An 18,489-nucleotide genomic window follows, 5' to 3' on the forward strand; every position below is an offset into this window, starting at 1 on the left:
AAATATTCAAGCTCTGACTTCCTCATTTATTTTCTGTTCAATGCGACAAATCTTTATTATAAATAGTAATCTCTCCATACCTAAGGCTGCAATCAGCTTCCAGTATAAAGCCCTATTTTCGGTCCCCTGCAACTTTTGGAAAAATAACTAGGCCTGAAAATTGTCATGTTTACCCTGAAGGTGAAGGAGAATATTTCTGCAATTTTTGAACAAAATTGGCAAAACCATTTGCGTGGCAGGTGTTAATATGTGTTTCAAGTCAGGGATAATATTTTAATGTATACAAAGAAAAATTCATAGTTATAGAGGATACACATGCTACTTCTAGTAAAACATCCTTTAAAAGGAAACAGTAATAATTTTGATAATATGCTTTTTAGTCACTCTTACAGAATGGGGGAGTGTATTTTGGAAAGCAATGACTCTGGAAAAGACTTTAGGGGTCATGGTGTATAATAATCTGAACATGAGCTCCAAGTGCAATGATATGGCTAAAAGAGCTCTGCAGTCCTTGGATGCATGAGCTGGGGACTATTCAGTGAAAGTAGGGGTGTAGTATTTCCTTTGTAGTAGGTATTAGTGACACCAGTACTGTGCCCAGTTCTGGTGTCCATACTTCAGAAAGGATATTGGTAGACTGGAAAAGGTTGAAAAAAGAGCTACAAAAATGATTTGAGCTCTGGAAATCCTGCTTAACAGAGAGAAACAAATAAGCACAATCTTTTTAACTTATCCATGATCAAAAAATACCTACATGGTGAGAAGATTTCTGATAGTAGAGAGCTCTTTAATGTAACAGACAAAAAGACATAATAAGATCCCATGGCTGGAAGTTGAAGCTAGACAAATTCAGACTGAAAATAAGCCACAATTTTAACAGTGAGGGTTATTTAAACACTGGGACAACTTACCTAGGCATTTGGTAGATTCTGTCACTTGAAGTCTGTAAAGCAAGAATGGATGGCTTTCTGAAAGATATAGTATAGCTCAATGGGAAATAATGGGCTTGTTGCAGGAATAACCAGGAGAAATTCTATGGCCTGTGTTCTGCAGGAGGTCAGATTTGATGATCACACTGGTCCCTCCTGGCCTTAACCTGTGAAGCTGAAATTTTGACTGCTGTCTAATGGTTCTTTGTCTACCTCTATCTCAAAAATAACTTGTTACTGCCACTTCATTCTTTTCACAGAGTGAAAGCTAATGTGCTGCCTATATTTCAAGAAAATAAGCAGCATTTGAGCAAAGTTATGAACAATTTTATATCACTGATTTCAGTAGGAGCAGGATACAGCACTACATATTTGAGAGCATGATGAACTTCATTGTCTGATTGCAGCTTAGAAGGAAGAAAACTTCCTTCTGTAATTTACTGAGGTTTTCCTTTGGTTACAGTGTTAGGAGATTGTGTTTTTGGAACTATGGGGCTAGGGTTCTGTTCTGTTATGGTTTATGGTCATAGCCTGTTGACTGTTCAGGTTTATTTATCTTTCCCTTTTGACTGCATAGAGAGAGAAATCGTCAGACTCACACTTTTTATAGGTAAGTCTCATTCAAAACCAGAAAATTTGTTCTGAAAATTTTGAATGGACTGCTTGAAATTAAAGTTATTAACATAGCTCCATCTGAACTTTTTTGTGAAGCATCTAATAATTTTTCATGTCCTCTGTATACCCAATAAAACTACATTACATCACAACTTTCAAGGTTTATCAATGTCCCCCAACCATACTGGGGTGTAATCCATGAGTAGCATTGAGGTGCAGAACCATGGTGACACAAACCATGGATAAATGCATATAGAAAAATATGCTTGTAACATTGGCTTGTTCAGCAGGCCGTTGGAAAGGGAAGGGCTAATAAGAGTAACTGAAATCGCTCCTCACGAATATACTGTGTACAATCGATACATCCCTACTCTTTGATTTGATCATTGAAAGAATCCATCAGTGACAGGGTTGCTTGTAGAATATAATCTCTGCCAAAAAATTTCTCTGCTCCTGCTCCATCAACTTTAGCTATGGAGAATTGTGCCTGCCACATAACAAATAATGGCAATTTATGAAACACAGTACTGTTTCTTCCCTTGAAACTGTCTGTTGTTCAAGCCAGTGTCAATAATAATTTCATCTTGCTGCATTCATAAAGCACTTATCACTATATTGCTATACCACATGAGGCAACCTATGGTAGCAACCTGCATGGACCTTGCAGGGAGGAGTACATGTTGCAGCAGGGAAATCTTTGGAGGAGGCATCAGAAGATTAGTCTGTGTCCATATGGCTTGAATGGTAGCTTCAGGTTCAGTGTCTCTGTAAAGAGTTCTCTTAATAAAAAGCCAATTTTAGTTTTATAAGCATGGAGTCCTCTTGTGTTATTAACCAGTGTGACTGGGTGCCTGGGATGAACCACACTGAGAATACCACACTCAGGGAAGACTGCAAGAAACAGGGCAGACAATCCCCCAAAACTGGTGGTTTATGCTATAATTAGATGCACCAAACCAGTATCAAAAGAACTTCTATAGTACCGCACTGGTTAGCAAGAAGCGAAACACAGTTTCCTCTACCCATCCAGACAAATTGGTCCAATTTAGTGAGAGGTTACTGAAAACCTCATTTACCATATGTGAGGTTCTACCAATCCCAAGAGATCAGACACTTAGCTTGAGGTCAATATGTATCTCAGATCTTACCCAACTATCACACTGTCGGCCAATCCTTAGTGAACTAACTAAACATTTATTTATAAAAGAAAAGAAGAGCATTATTGAATGGTTAAGGAATCATATGGATACAAGTGATTTTCAGTGTTCAGAGTCCAGGATCCATAGTAATGATGTAATAGGCTGCTGGCTTGCAAAAATCTCTCTGGTAACTTCCAAATGATTGGAAGGTCCTCAGTCTATAGTTCAAAATACTCCTTTTAGTTGTAAATCCACAGTCCAGAGAAGTGGAGCAGGAATGAGGAAATTGGAGGTGTCTCAGGTATCTTTTATATCTTCCACCATGTGCATGGAAATTTACTGTCCCAAACAAAGCCCACAGGCCCTGTGTATGGAAAGTTACTGACAAAGATGGAGTCTGAGGTCACATGTCAGTGTCACATGCCCTTACATGTTTTGCTGAATCATGGGGGGTTGCCATTGGCTCCTTGCAGTCTGAGGTGTCCTCAGGAAGAGCCATCTGGAGAGTTGATTCTTCTTAATTGCCCATCAAGCTTGAATAGTCCATTCGCAATGGGCTGGTGAGACTGGATGTAAACTACCTTTTTGGTGTCACCTTGAGTACAAACACATTTGAGGTACAAATACAGGGCCAATATTCATAACTTCAGATACAGTGATGATACATGGATTTAACAAGGATAATCTTACTTGACAGATTTTAACTTTTCCATTGACACCTTCCATGATACACTTTGTATAAGATTTGTTGTGATTGTATAACAATGGTAGCAACAAATGGTGATCTTCAATCATACAGCATCACACCCAGCACACAGTACATGAAACACCTAACCTGCTGTAAACAAAGGAAGTGGGAATTTAAGGGATGATTTTGGCCTTAAGCTATAAACAGAAATGGTAGATCATTTGATTTAATAAATTTGCTTGTGAGAATGATTGCAGGGGACCTGTATTATGATGTCAGCACCTAGATGCTACTATGCATTAAAAGCACTGAGAAGTGCTTACTGTGGATTAAATGTGAAGCTGGCCAAATAGGGTTTGATTCTATGCTTCCTCAAGTCAATGGCAAAGCTCCCGATTAATGGTGCAAGGTCAGGGCTATAATGCAAGAAAGGGGTTTAGCTATTTGGCTGAATTTGTAAATTACAGCTAGCAGCCTCCTGGGCTGTCTCAGCAGCATTCCTTAAAATTGGCATGGAAGCTGAAGAGCTTTCATCCTCAGGGAAGGATTGGGGAACAGTTGCAAACAATCTGTTTTTGTCCATGCTATGCCTGTGCAGTGAATAAAAAAATGGCTGTTAAGTCTCTACCAACGTTAGCCAATCACCGTATATGTGCACCAAACTCACTTAGAAAAGGGTTAAAAAAACAGATGAAGCACTTTTTCTGTATGTTTGTGGAGGGGAATAAGCAAAAGATTTACAGTAGATGGAATTTGCAAAAGCGTAATTGTGGGAAAATAGGCCGTATTTTGTGTCTCATGGTATATCTACTCAGAAATTGAAAACCCACAGCTGGACCAGGTCAGCTGACTAGGGTTTGTGGGGCTCAGGATGCAGGGCCATAAAATTGCGGTGTAGACATTTGGGCTCAGGCTGGACCTGAGCTCTGGAACCCCAAAGGAGGGGAGGATCCTAGAGCCTGGGCCCCAGCCTGAGCCCAAACGTCTACACCACAACTTTTTAGCCCCGCAGCCTGAACCCTGCGAACCTGAGTCACCGGAGATGGGCCAGCTGTGGGTATTTAACAGCTATGTAGATATACCCTTCGTGATTTTCCCCATGTCCCTTTCAATCATAGAGAACTGAATCATCAGTATAGCTCTGTAAACATTATAAAGAATATACATTTGTCCCTTTTTAGTTTATTATATGAAGTTCAGTAGACTTTTAATATTAAATAAATAATAATAATCAAGGTGCAATCACTTTTATTTGGACTCCCACATTTGTATTTAAATCTTTTATACAGAGTGCCTTTTTGGGTCCTGATCTCTTGTCACTGCATCTATCTTTTAGCATGATTTAAAATGAGAGAGCGAAGCATTTAAATTGCATTGTTTGGCATCTGAAAATTCCCACAAACCTTCTCCAGTTACATGGGGATGGGCAAAGTGATGTTTATGTAAATAAAACAATGATATCACATACTACAGTCTAGTCTAGGATATATAATTTAGGTAGTTCTATGTGATTTAATCCCATAAGGAGGGAGAGATCTTGTAATTAGTGTACAGTGGAAACTGGAGATTCTTGAAAAGTGGCAGTTTCGTATGTGATCTTGCAGTTATGTAAAAACATTTACCTCCCTGCTGTGTTTTCACTTTTAAGTAGTTCAGCTGTACATATGTATATAGTTTATTTCATATGTTATTTTCCCCAAACTGATTCCAAATTATGTTATTTTCAGTAGTAGAATCGAAGATGTGAATGAATGACTCTGCAAGGGCTCTCCTGTTCAGTATTCCTCAGGCTTTCTCCTTGAAAGCATTCAAAGCCTATATCCAAAGACCGTACTCCACTGATGCTCTGACTTCTTGTGATTGCAGTCCTATTGGAATATTATTATTATTATCATCTATCATTTATTACTGTTTGTTAAACTCTGACAGTGTGCTGTGCAAGACCAACATATCAAGAAAGTTCCTGCTACCGAGAGCCACAATCTAGACAGATATAACGCTAAAATGCACTGGGAGATCCACAGGAAGGAATCACTTTACAAGTATTTTTTTAAACAATTCTTAATCTGATCATTTTCAGATTGTTTTTGTTATGGTGGTACTCCAAGGCACCACTCAGTCATTGTGCTAGGTGCTGTACAAACACACAGGTAATCGGGGTCCCTGCCCACAAGAACAGATCCCCATCCTGCAGACACTTACACAGATACTTCACTTTAAGCACATGACATCTATGGGTCTAATCACAGCAGGATCAGTGCTGAAGTCAAGACAAAGATATAAAGTGCACGAAGAGGGAAGTGGTGAGAGGTCGAGGATAAAAACCGTGATAAGATCATAGTTAGATAGGATACTATGTGCAAATTCAATGGCTCCAAATCATTTGAGCAATTGAGGCTAGATGCTCGGTTGGTTTAAATTGATGTAGCTCCATACAGGTTTGGGCTGGGGGTGCAGCAGCACCCCCTGGCTTGAAGTGGTTTCCATCATACACAGGGTTTACAGTTTTGTTTAGTGGCTTTCGGCACCCCCACTACAAAAAGTGTTCCAGTGCCCCTGGCTCCATAGAGTTCTAAAGAACAATTTAAACAGGCTGAGAAACTGGTGCCTGGTTTTTAAATTACTTCCCTATCAAACTGTAGCCCTGTGTGCTCCCTTACCAGTTACTCCCATCCTCCTCCATCCTCTGACAAGTGTCTCTTGACTCCCTGCTTCTTAGTTCTGTAGTATTTTTGTTGTTTTGCCCCTACGCACCCATCTAGCATTATTAGTTTGGGTGTTTTTAAGTGATATATTTTACCACAACTCCCTCAAACAATTTGTCTCCTCCTCTTGTCTGCCTACCGCATATTCTGTTCTGTTCCATTCAGATTCCTACACCTCCCTCATCACTGTAGTACCTGAGCACCTTCCACTTGGTACCTTAAATGATGGGACTAGTATCTGTCATATGCAGTTCACTCTTTCTCTCATCCTCTCCCCAGGAGGAGAATTTTGTGTGCAGCATGGTGTTAATTTTGTTTTATAGACTACAATACTGTGCACGTATAATGTATTTATATTAGTGAAGACAAGGCCAAAGACATGCACATTGTATTTGGAACAAAAGGTGGTGAGGTTTGTGGTGGTTCTTAGGTCCTGTGGTGGTTCTTAGGTCCTTGTTCCACAGTCTTGGACTGGCCCCCAAGAAGGCTCAGTTGCCTGCATGGACAAACTTTTACTTTTGTGGTAGGTTGGTTCTCATCCCAGAGCTTTCTGCATTCTGGGACAAGGTCACTGAGTGCCTTGAACATAAGGAATGAGTGGAAACAACTAGGGCTATTTGCCCCCTAAATCTTGGCTCTGCAAGTGTGGGCAGGGCTTACCTATTCTGGTGCACTAAAGCAGCTGCTGTGGACTCTCTCTCTCAGAGGATGCTGGGGCCTTCATAAAGGGCCATGTAAAACATTTTGTTTGGGGGCCTAGTGGAAGAAGTGAATCTCTGACAGGTATTTGAAGGTTGAGGGCCTCTGGCATGCTGGGATTGAGAACCTGTTCGAAGTATATTGGACAGACTGCATGGAAAAAGGCACAAAGTTGGGAGTGAAACAAGGAGGTAAAAGCAAACCAGATATGGATTTGGTTTTGCAATTTGACTTTGAGATGCATCCTTATTGCTGTGTTAAAACCTGTGTAGAGATGCAGGCCTGTGAAAACCCCAATCCTAGAAGTTAACATCAGAAAACGTGTTTTAAGTGTTGAGATGACAGAATGCTGATGGGTGTATTTTTAACAGCCAAGTGTAAAATTTAGGGAAAACTTAAAGTATACTTATGGGTAAAGAAATCACCTTTCATTCACATCAATTTTATACCACTGTAAATCTGTCTTCAGTGGAGTTACTCTTGATTTACAACCCCATTAGAGAAGAATCAAGCCCAGAGCTTGTTAACATTAAGGGCATAGTGCAAAGCAAATCTGTTTACTCAGGCTTTTGCATGTAAAGGCGCAGTATATTTATATGCTTGAAGTCAGTAGGAACTTTTCTTTATTAAGCTTTGAGCAAAGGCTCTAGAACTTGGTCTTTGTTTATTATGGGGTGAGTTTATGTAATAATTGTTATATCCTTTTAAAATGGAATATATAACCAGAGGCAGCTGTAATGAGTGCATTTTAAAATTAGAAGACAAATCAGCCAATATATGTGACTTTTTCATTAATCCAAAATCATCTCTAAATATCTGTTCCATCATAGGCGACTTTTAAATTATCATATGCAACAAAGACATCGTTATTTGCATGAGTGGTAACATCTACTTTTTGCTGAAATGTAGACCATTTTATCTCATGGGTGTTAAGATTTATAGTTTTCTATCTTTTTGTTCACACGACAGAAATAAATACTCTAGAGATGCTCAGCAATTCCAAGGCCAGAAGGTACCATTGTGATCATCTAGTCTGGCCTCCTGTATAACACAGGCCATAGAACTTCCCAAAAATAATTCATAGAGCATGTCTCTTAGCAAAACATCCAATCTTGATTTAAAAATTGTCAGTGATGGCGAATCCACCGACCCCTCCAAAAATTGTTCCTGTGGTTAATTATTCTCACTGTTAAAAATCTACACATTATTTCCGGTCTGAATTTGTCTAGGTTCAACTTTCCGCCAGCCATTGGATCGTGTTATATCTTTCTCTGCTAGATTGAAGAGCCCATTATTAAATAATTGTTCCCTATAGTGGACTGACTACATGGAAAAAGTCACAAAGTTAGGAATGGAAGAAGGAAATAAGAGCAAATGAGATATGGACTTGATTTTGCAATTTGACTTTTAGGTGCATCCTTATGTATTTCTGTACGTATACTGCAATCAGTTCAACCCTTACCCATCTTTGATAGACTCAAACAGCTCCATCTATTTAGTTCATCACTATAAAGCATGTTTTCTAATCCTTTAATCAGTCTTGTGGCTCTTCTCTTAACCTCTCAACATCCTTCTTGAATTGTGGTCTCCAGAATGGGACACAGTGTTGCAGCAGCCTTTCTCCTTCAGTAACATAAAAGATACTGTCATTTTGTTCATCATCCTGGGACATTATAGCAAGGCCATTTGCTAGCAATTACTAGCATCATTTAGCAACCATTAATCAAAATTGTGCACACATTTTTTCATCTTGAATTCATTCAAGTTGCACTTAAAAATTCACTCGTTTCATGAGACCCACAAGTAATCTGTTTATATTTTAAAACAAACATGCAAAAGAAACCCCACTAAGTCATCTCTTCCTCTGGATTTCCCAATACATCTTACCTTTGTTCCTTAAGTTCTGTGCAGCAGCTGGCCTAATAAAATCTTTATTCCCTGTGCATTAATGCACATTTGGCCAGTTGATGTACACATTCATGTCTGGATTGTTTTTGCATCAGCACCTGAATTAAATAGAGTAACTTTGCTGGACTTGAGATTAAACTGGAAAGTAGGTGTGAGAACCTCAAAAGCAAAAAAGCGAGAAACAAGGTGCACTTTTCTAGAGAGTATTGCAATATACAGCAGACACTGGGAAGGGGATATAAACTCTGGAAGTAGAGGAGAAGCTCCCTGGAAATACATAGTTTCCCCAAGAGAAGAAGGAAAAAGTCAATGAGGCATAACTCTTTTATAAACTGGTCTCCAGAATGGTAATACCTGAACTTAATGGTACCTCTTTTCCCCCTGGTTTGTTCCCTTTTGCTCAATTTGTAAGACTGCATTATTGCAGATCTTCTGAATTGCATACTTAATTTGGATGGAACTGGAATGGCGTTGTCATTGTTCTGTGTATGGACTTTCTCCCCTGAGGGGAGATGATTGTCTAAAATGCAGTTTCAGGCAGGGTATTTCTACAATATCCAAGCTCGGACACTATGACATTTTAATTTTAGGCTCTGGTAATCCAGTATCTCTCAGTCCTCAAGTTCACTGAATGTTTTGATAGAACTCAGGGCCCATCCTCAAGTTCACTGAATGTTTTGATAGAACTCAGGGCCCAGACTAGTTCTGAGAAATTATTTCCAATTTTAGTCTCTCAATAGCAAAACATGAAGACCAGCATTCTGCCAGACTTGCTCATTCCTAATGGGATCAGGGCACCTTTTTTGCTTATCAAGGCTGAAACGTCTATCCCTTTTAATAGTGCTTACAAGAATTCACGCTCATTTAGTATTCCCACTGCAAGTGCTATTAAATAAACACTCCTTAATGAGAGTTAAAATTACAACACAGAGAAATGTGCTAGTTAGCTTGGAGTCACGTAAAAGGCTTAGTACAAATCCATAATATTCCAGCATAGATGGAATATATTTTTCACTGTTAAATCAATAGCCTGCAGTGTGTGTTTACAAACTGGCAATGTTTATGTAATGAATCAGATTGTCTATGGTTTACTCATCTGGCGTCAGTCATACTGTGAACTCCAAAACTACTTCTTAAGAGTCATCCCTTCCCCTTTTTCTGATCCCTCTGTAAATTTAACAATGGGAACTGGGTCTTTTGTTTACACCACATATTCAGTGGGAATGACTATACTCCCCATCCTCCTCTGAACTCCTTGTAGACTAAGAAACAGAACTTACAGTTTTCTCTTTCAGACTGTTTGATTGCTCTTATTCTAGAGGCAGTCTGTGAATGTTCTCATCAATTGTCCTGACCCAAGGCCAGTTCGACAGAAATTATGACTATGCTTTGTACCTAAAAACACAGAAAGACCATATTAATTTGTATGTAGAATATGTATGACATATTTGTTACAATGTTTTAAATATAAGCTTCATTCATCAAAATATCATCTTATTGTACATAAATCTTTAGTGTTGCTTCAGCAGTCAAAAAACTGTAGATACAACCATAGATTTTATAGATATGATAACTTGAGGGTGGAGGGTTCAGTGCATTAGGAGTTGACACATGCAGAAATTTGCACTCACACATTTGCCCATATACTTCCTGAAAGTCAGGCACGGTATACACATGTATTCAAAAAGCCATCAGCAGCATGGTGAAAATCAAAACAAAGAGATTCTCTTCTCACCTCTCCTCTTTCTGGACTTTCTCCCATTTATAAAAAATAGAGCTGTTTGAAAATTTTAGATGAAAAAATATCCTTTCCATCCAAAAAGTTCACGGAAAACATTTCCCCTCCCCAATCCCAACATTTTTACCTTAAAAATATTTTAGGGTTTCAGTTGCTGGTTTTTTGGTTTTCAAAAAGAATCACAGGAAACTCAGGGGAAAAAAGTGAATAAATAAAAAATATGCTGTGTAAAATTGGGATTTTTCAACCAACTTCGAGAGTTCTCCCAAGCTCACCACATCCTACAGAGTCACAATGTATCTGTCTGTTCTAAATCTTTATATTTTATAAATCCTGTTAATCTGATCAGATTTCTCTATCCATCGTATGCTCGTCACCATGGTACCTAATGGACATAGCTCTCACAGTACACACAAAATAATATTTGTGTTGTTTTCTGTAAAATTTTGACACCAGAATTTCTATAAATCAATAATATTCTAACATGCTAAATCTCATTTGTTTTTCTTCTGTACTCTTTCTTCAGTTAATGTTTCCCCATCTTCTCCAGCATCTTTCCCCCCTCCAATAATTTTTCTTTTTCCCCTTCGTCCCTTTACATAATGAAATCTCCTGTGTCTGGGGTCTAGTAAACAGCACAGTTGTATCCCAACACCAGGAGTGAAAGTAACTTAAAGGACTTACCGGTACGCTGGAGTTCTGAGCCGGGGTGTGGCCTCGACTGGAAGAGGCGGGGACTTTAAAGATTTAAAGGCCCTGTGGCCTTTAAATCACTCCCCGGAGGTCCCAGCAGAGGCGGCTGGGAGCGCCAGGGCTCAGGGTGATTTAAAGGGCCCGGGGTTCCAGCCACCGCTACTGCAGCAGAGCCCCGGGCCCTTTAAATCACTGATGGAGCCCTGCCACCACTACCCCAGGGTTCCGCAGCAGAGCTTGGGAGGTGATTTAAAGGGTCCAGGGCTTCAGCTGCTGCAGGGAGCCCTGGGCCCTTTAAATCACCAGCCTGGGGAAGCTGGTCCAGTCCGGCCTGGAATACCAGACTGCACCGGCTTACTTTCACCTCTGCCCAACTATTAAAAAGAGTTTAATCATACACTTTTCCTGAGGCTGAACTGTTTTTTAACGGTGTTCTTGAACTGGGCTAGAGCCCTGCAAAAGTCTGAGTGAAGTAGTTTGGAAGCACAGTTAATCTTGTCTGTACTGCAAGACTGAACTGTTAAATGACTATCATGTTGTAATGGGTCTTCAGCATGATAGATTTTTTTGGAAGTTGACTACTAGGAATGGGTGTTATACTGAGTGAGTCGAAAGGAGTCTAAATTAGTGTGATATGCAAGTTTAGGGAGCTGGAAGTAGGTATAATTTACTCTAACCTAATTTCTGTTTAGACTTTTTAGACACATCTGTAAATAGGTCTCATTGTATTGAAATTCTGTTTTCACTTACACCTGAGCAACATCACTGAAGGCAATCGATATGTCCTGCAGCATTTTTATTACTGATGGTGGTGCACAAGCCAGAAAGAACAGAATTTGACTGTCACATCTCAGGCTAAGTAGTAGAGCTGACAGTTTGAAACAAACAGACCTAAAAAACCCAAAAACCTTTGTAAACTGAGATAGTTTGATGCGTTACTAATGAGATTAACAGAGGTGGATCCCAACAATACCAGTTTGATAAAGTTACTTTTCGGGGCAGAAGTGCAGTTTAATGCTTTATAGTCATGTAAAAGCAAGGACGTCTCCTTGTCTAGGCACTTAATTCGCAACTGTGTGGCACTCAGAGGAAGGATGGTCCAGTGGTTACAGCCTAGGACTTGGGAGACTTGGGTCCACATCCCTGCTCCATCAAAGACTTCCCGTGTGACCTTGTGCAAATCATTTAGTCTCTCTGTGTTTTAGTTCCCCATCAGTAAAATGTGGATAATGGGGTGTTATGAGGATAAATACATTAAATATTGATAAGCACACAGATACTACAGTGTCTTAGATTGTCTTTATTGCTGTATTGTCTGAGTGCCTGATGGAGGGGTATGCATATGTATACACAAAGTGAAAGTAGCCAGTTTATTCCTGTATTGGGAAGTCAGATTCAATCCTTCTTTCCTTCTGCTTTTGCTCTACATGTAGGAGTATTTTTAGTGTCTCTGATTTTGATTCAGAGGCTTGATGTAACCAGAGAGGCTTTCAAACTACCACTACTTCCTCCTCGCTTATTCTATGTGAGTGACCAGATTGGGAATTTCTAGATGAAAGCCCCTATGCTACAAGTCATTCTCAGATTCAGGGGAACATTGTTGAATGAGACTGCATTCCAGGCAGTATAATACACATCTAAAGCCAACTGGCAGTTTTAGTAACTTTTATTATTTTAGCATTCTATGATTTAATTTACTTGGGGTTTGAACAGGGTATTGCAGGACACAAATTTGAAAATATGTCTTTTAATGATTGGCTATCAGTACTATATGGAATGTATTTATTTGAGTTGCATGTACACTTTTAACAGTTTTCTTTCTGTTCTGTTTCCGTAGATGACATTCTAATTCTGCTATGTAAAAGTATCACGTTTTCAGCATAAGCAGTATCTAATGTGAATTCCTTTAAAAAAAAACTGATTATGACTGATTAAAAAGCGTGGTGCTGCAGTCTTGCTTTAGAATACAGAACACTCTCCTTCTCACAATGACATGAGATCTAGCAGATTTTAATTCTTTCATCTACTGAGTTTTAAATCCTGTTTCCCCCCCCTTCTTTTCCACTTTCCTTCACTTTTCTCACTGTTCGGGTCCAATGCAGTGCGGTGCTGCCCACTCTGCAATCCTGTTGCACTTAATCAGAGTTGATAATGCTCAGAACCTGACAGTATGCACTCAGCTCCTAAGAGGATCAGGCCCTTACTGTTCTAAATCTTCTCCTGTGCTCTTAGTGTGGAAACATAACTCTAATCTTTCAGCTGGAGCTTTTACTTGGTTCTGTTTCTAAAAGGAAGTGCAAGAATGAAACTTGACAGGAATCACAAGAGTGAAATGGGAGAATCTCTCCCCCACACTCATTTAGCATTCCATGTATTTGTATTAAATTGTTTTACACTAATACTTACTGGCTCTAAGTAAAATGGGGATCCCCTTACTCTAGACTGTACAAATACATAATGAGATGCAGTCTCTGTCCCAAAAAGCTTACAAACTAAATAGATAATACAACTGGCCGGAGGCGTCCACATTCTAGATTTTGAAATTTGTTTTTGTTCCATAGTGGAATGTAAACAAAGCCCTTAGAACTTTTTTTAAAAAAATACACTTGTGTCAAGATGTCTGCTGTCAGAGTGAAACACCACCTTTTTGATTCAGGAAGATAAGAGAACACAGAATTTTTTTTTAATCCTAGCTCTCTATGAATCAGGTATAGTAGGGATTCATATCTGGGTCTTCTACATTTCAGGCTAATTTCTGTAACCCCCAGGCTATGCTGGATCAGGGGAGAAAATATCTTTCTGTCTCTCACTCTGCTCTGTCTTCCTCTCTCTCAAGAGCCCTGAACCAAAAAACTCTCCTGACGAAAACTTCGTTGAAACCAATGTATTTCTGAGAAACATTTGGGCTTTAACATTTCATTTAGTCAAAAATGATCCAGTCAGCTCTAATAGACAAAATGTGAGAAAGGAAGGATTACTATTCTTTTATGTTGCTTCTAAATCTGACATGAAAATATTGCTTACATCTTTCATCTCAAGACGTGATAACATTTTGAAGCCTGGGAATAGGACGACTCACAAGCTTTAAAGTTAAAGCACATGCTCCAGTGCTTTGTTGGATCAGGACCTCAGACACAAGTCAATGGGAATTTTGTCATTATCTTCTATGGGAGCAGGGTTGAGTACTTAATGAGCAAATATTCTTACTGGAAAATTCCTACATGGAAGAAACCTTCTTTGCACTTGTGTATTACGTAGTACTGCTTGGCTCAACGTTTCCCACAGATTAATTTATCTCTGAAGGCTATGTAATGGTGGGTGTAAAAATAGGCTTTGGAGTAGTGGGTGTAAAAATTAGTCTAATATGTTTAAGTTTCTATGTAAAAAGAAGTGGAAGCCACTTAGAAATGACTAATTATGTATATTCTGATTTTTTTCATCAGACCCAATGTGTGTTGTTAAGAGCTGGACAATAGAGAATTTCATCCAGGGGTTAAGGCATCTACTGGAAACTGGAAAAAAGCAGGGGAAATTGATAAGCTTAATAAAGGGGAAGAAAGCAGAATTTGGGAGTAGGCATTAAAAAAGAAGTTAAATAGGGCTTCAAAAGTGTCTGAAAGTCTGACTTTCTGTATTACTTAAATGGTAGCCTAAGTGATACACAAACTCTCTTTGGCTTTTGAAACCAGCTTTTTTGTGAACAATAGTATCATTTAAGTAGAAGTTGCAGTAAATAGCAGAGGAGACCCAACTTTAATGATCTCTTAATCCTTTTTCTTCACAGACATATAATAAAAACATTGGTGGAAGAGTTTTTTTATGGCACTTCCTGCTGTACTTTTGTGGTAAATTTGTATAATAAATGGACCACAGTATGATTTTGAAGATGTAAGTTTCTCTGCATGTCACTTAGAATATAAAACATGGTATTTCCAAAAGTATATATATAAACTTCTATTTAAAACACTTTCTAAAAACATCTTTATTTAGGGAGAAGGGGTTTTGATTGGTTGCTCTCTTATGCTCTGGCTTTGTTGGAATGATTCTCAAATTTATAATATGTTTTTCTTCTCCCCAAGTGCCGTGGATGGCGGGGGGGAAGCCCCAGTAATAGATACTACTGTCTGAACATTAATGGTACTCATCTCATTTTCATTTACATGCAGAACATGATTAAAAACACATTATTTTTCATGTAAATTCTTGCTAAAGGGATGTGGGTTCCTGACAGACTGTCCAAATTACCCAATTTAATGGGGACCCTTCTGCAAAACATCTGGAGATCAGGGAAAATTAGAGAGGCAATAGCAGCTGTTATAATTAATAGATAATTTTAAAAACAAAAACAATTACCACATTATACTGATTTTTTTTGAAGCAGCCAATTAAATAGACATATAGTCAGCATACAAGAAGAGTAATCTTAGTTCATATCCCCCATACATATAGATGATTGTTAAGCAGACAATTGTCTCAGTCTGTATAATACTATAGTTCTTGAGCTCATCATATTTTTGGCCCAGGGTCTAATCCTGTTGCAGTCCTGAATGCTTCCTGGTGGGTAGTGAGCATCCTCAAATCCCATTGACCTCAATGTGCTTCATAGAATCAGACCCCTAATCAGATTAGGCTTTTTTAAAAAAAAATTGTCAGCAGTGTTATCTAGCTCAATATGGCAAAGGCTGAAGTGGTGCTGATAGGAAAAGAGAAGGTTTTAATAGAGTTCGTTGGGCTGGTTGGAGGGGAATCTAGCTGGAGTTCTGACCTCTCTGTCCCTTGTATACAGATGACCTCCTGTTGTCAAGATTGTACACACTGTTGGAATCTTTTTGGAGTTGTCTCTCCTCAGAGACTCCCAAATGGTAGCAGTGAGCAGAAATATCTTTTTTTCATCATCAGGTAGGGAGGAAGTTGTGCCTTCCCAGTCATATCTGGTGAATCTGACCTCACTGACCAATATTTTGACTTTTCCAGGTTTGGCTGCTTTACTGTGCTTTACCTGGTACTGGCAATAAAGGCCATAGGGACGCTTCAGCTGGCCCAACACATAGTGGTCTCACATACATCAGAGCACATCCCGCAGTTAGTCCATGTTCCCTATCCAGTGCTAGGTTTGTTACCAGCTGTTGGTACTAGACAATAAAGCCTTCATTGTTCTGGTTTCCAGGATCTCAGACTAACTTTCCATTCAAGACACACCTTGACATTTGTGATCAGTGTGGTGATGCTATGGCTGATTCAAGCCAGCTTGAAACTCTTGGGCATCCAAGCACATAGGCTTTCAACTGTGAAATTCCTGGTCCTTGGAGATCAGGATGAGCCTATGTCTTTACATTGGCTCCATGTTTAGGACACGATATAAGACCCATTGAATAACACAAGCCTTCCAGCAATGAAAATGACTACAGAATGGTCAGCAAAGCCTTCACCATAGGACAGACATGCAAAGAACAACCACCCTACCAAAAAGCCGCAAAATCCATGCCAACCTAAGAAGTGCGAACTTTATGAATGAATGATGCTTTTTTAAATTAGGGAGGTTTGGTTTAATAACTTCATAATTGACTTGCATTTTTCAGCTATAGTGATATTTCATTCTCTAGCTTAGGGATGTAAACAAACATTCACCATAACCAAAATTATACCACTTACTCTTAGGGTGATGAGAGTTGATGCCATATTTTGCTCTGAATTATTTTTGGTTTACAGCTGTGTACCACCATTGCCACCAATAGCATTATTACTAATTGACACCAGTGAAACAGGTCAAAAATTAGCTCTTTACTATTGGCTATCCATAATATAAAATATGTTCAGAGGTTTAGAAATTTACAATGACTCTATGTCTAAATCTAAGGATGTGATTCTCACTGTTTTTCAGACCATCTAATTTACCATGGCTTTCTTTTAGCACTTCAAACTTTATATAGATATAAGTCTCTAAATTATAACATGCCTAGATGGATTATTTTTGTTTGTGTTAACAAGGTTTTAGTGTTGTTCATCACTAATGTTTCTATTCATGCCCAAGGTGCTGACAAAACATTTTCAGCATCAAAGGCCACCTGTATGAAATTTTATATATTAGAATTTTCTTGAGCCTTGGTAGGCCTCTGGGTTGGGGTGACATGGCATGCCATGGTCTTGAAAGGATGTTGGATAGGAAGGAGAAGAGCTCCCCACAGAATTTTTGTGGGACTTCCAAGGAGCCTGCCCCTTCTTTCCCATGGTGTTCTGGAGTGACAGAATGCTCTGGGATTTTGGAGATAGTGGAAGGAAAAGATGTGCAGATCCTCTAACTCTCTCCTACCCCATTGGTGGCCACGCTAGGGTTGTGGGACTAGAATACAGTAGAATCTCAGAGTTCTGAACACCTTGAGAATGGAGGTTGTTTGTAATTCTGAAATGTTCATAAAAATGTTATGGTTGTTCTTTCAAAAATTTACAACTGAACATGGACTTAATACAGCTTTGAAACTTGACCATACAGAAGAAAAATGCTGCTTTGTTTTAGTTCATGTTTAGCACAATACTGTACTGTATTTGCTTTTTTTTGTCTCTGCTGCTGCCTGATTGCATACTTCCAGTTCCAGATTAGGTGTTTGGTCGACTGGTGGTCAGTTCATAACTCTGGTGTTCGTAACTCTGAGACTCTACTGTAACTTTCTGGCAGCAGCATTGCTGACACTTTGCCATCTTGGGAAAAGGACTCATTGTCACTTTGTCCACCATGCATCTCCCCAGCCCCAGCCTGAGTGATCCAGACTGAGTTCTGGGGAGTAGATTTGGTGGTTACCTATATGGGCTATATAAGTAGGGGCATTGCCAGCAGATAGAGGGACGTGATCGTTCCCCTCTATTTGACATTGGTGAGGCCTCATCTGGAGTACTGTGTCCAGTTTTGGGCCCTACACTACAAGAAGGATGTGAAAAAATTGGAAAGCATCCAGCGGAGGGCAACAAAAATGATTAGGGGACTGGAACACATGACTTATTAGGAGAGCCTGAGGAACCGGGCTGCCCGGGGTGGGGGCAAGAGGGGCAGTTTTGCCCGGGCCCCACAGGGGCCCCCACGAGAGTTTTCAGGGACCCCCATGATAGTTTTCAGCGGCACTTCAGTGGCGGGGGGGTCCTTCAGTGCCGCCAACACACCCGGAGCGAAGGACCCGCCGCTGCTTCTTCCGCTCCGGATCTTCGGTGGCAATTTGGCGGCGGGGGGGCCTTCCGCTCCATGTCTTCGGCAAAGTGCCCAGAAGACCCAGAGCGGAAGGACCTCTGCCGCCTGAATTGCCCCCAGGCCCCCCTGAATCCTCCAGGCGGCCCAGCTGAGGGATTGTTTAGTCTGCGGAAGAGAAGAATGAGGGGGGATTTGATA

The 18,489-nt window shown here is 39.7% G+C and overlaps 1 protein-coding gene and 1 long non-coding RNA gene across 3 annotated transcripts in view; one reads left to right on the plus strand and one right to left on the minus strand.

The window, feature by feature from the left end:
* PLXDC2 (plexin domain containing 2) overlaps positions 1–18,489 on the plus strand; it is a 418,561-nt gene that overhangs the window by 105,848 nt on the left and 294,224 nt on the right. The gene's annotated exons all lie outside the window — the stretch shown is intronic.
* LOC140906070 (uncharacterized) lies at positions 4,551–8,758 on the minus strand. Its single transcript, XR_012157034.1, has 3 exons — positions 8,663–8,758; positions 8,238–8,398; positions 4,551–5,239 (listed from the first exon to the last, which is right to left on the minus strand). It is a non-coding gene; the product is annotated as an uncharacterized LOC140906070 (long non-coding RNA).

The sequence above is a fragment of the Lepidochelys kempii genome, chromosome 2 (genome assembly GCF_965140285.1).
Source record: "Lepidochelys kempii isolate rLepKem1 chromosome 2, rLepKem1.hap1, whole genome shotgun sequence".
NCBI lineage: Eukaryota > Metazoa > Chordata > Testudines > Cheloniidae > Lepidochelys > Lepidochelys kempii.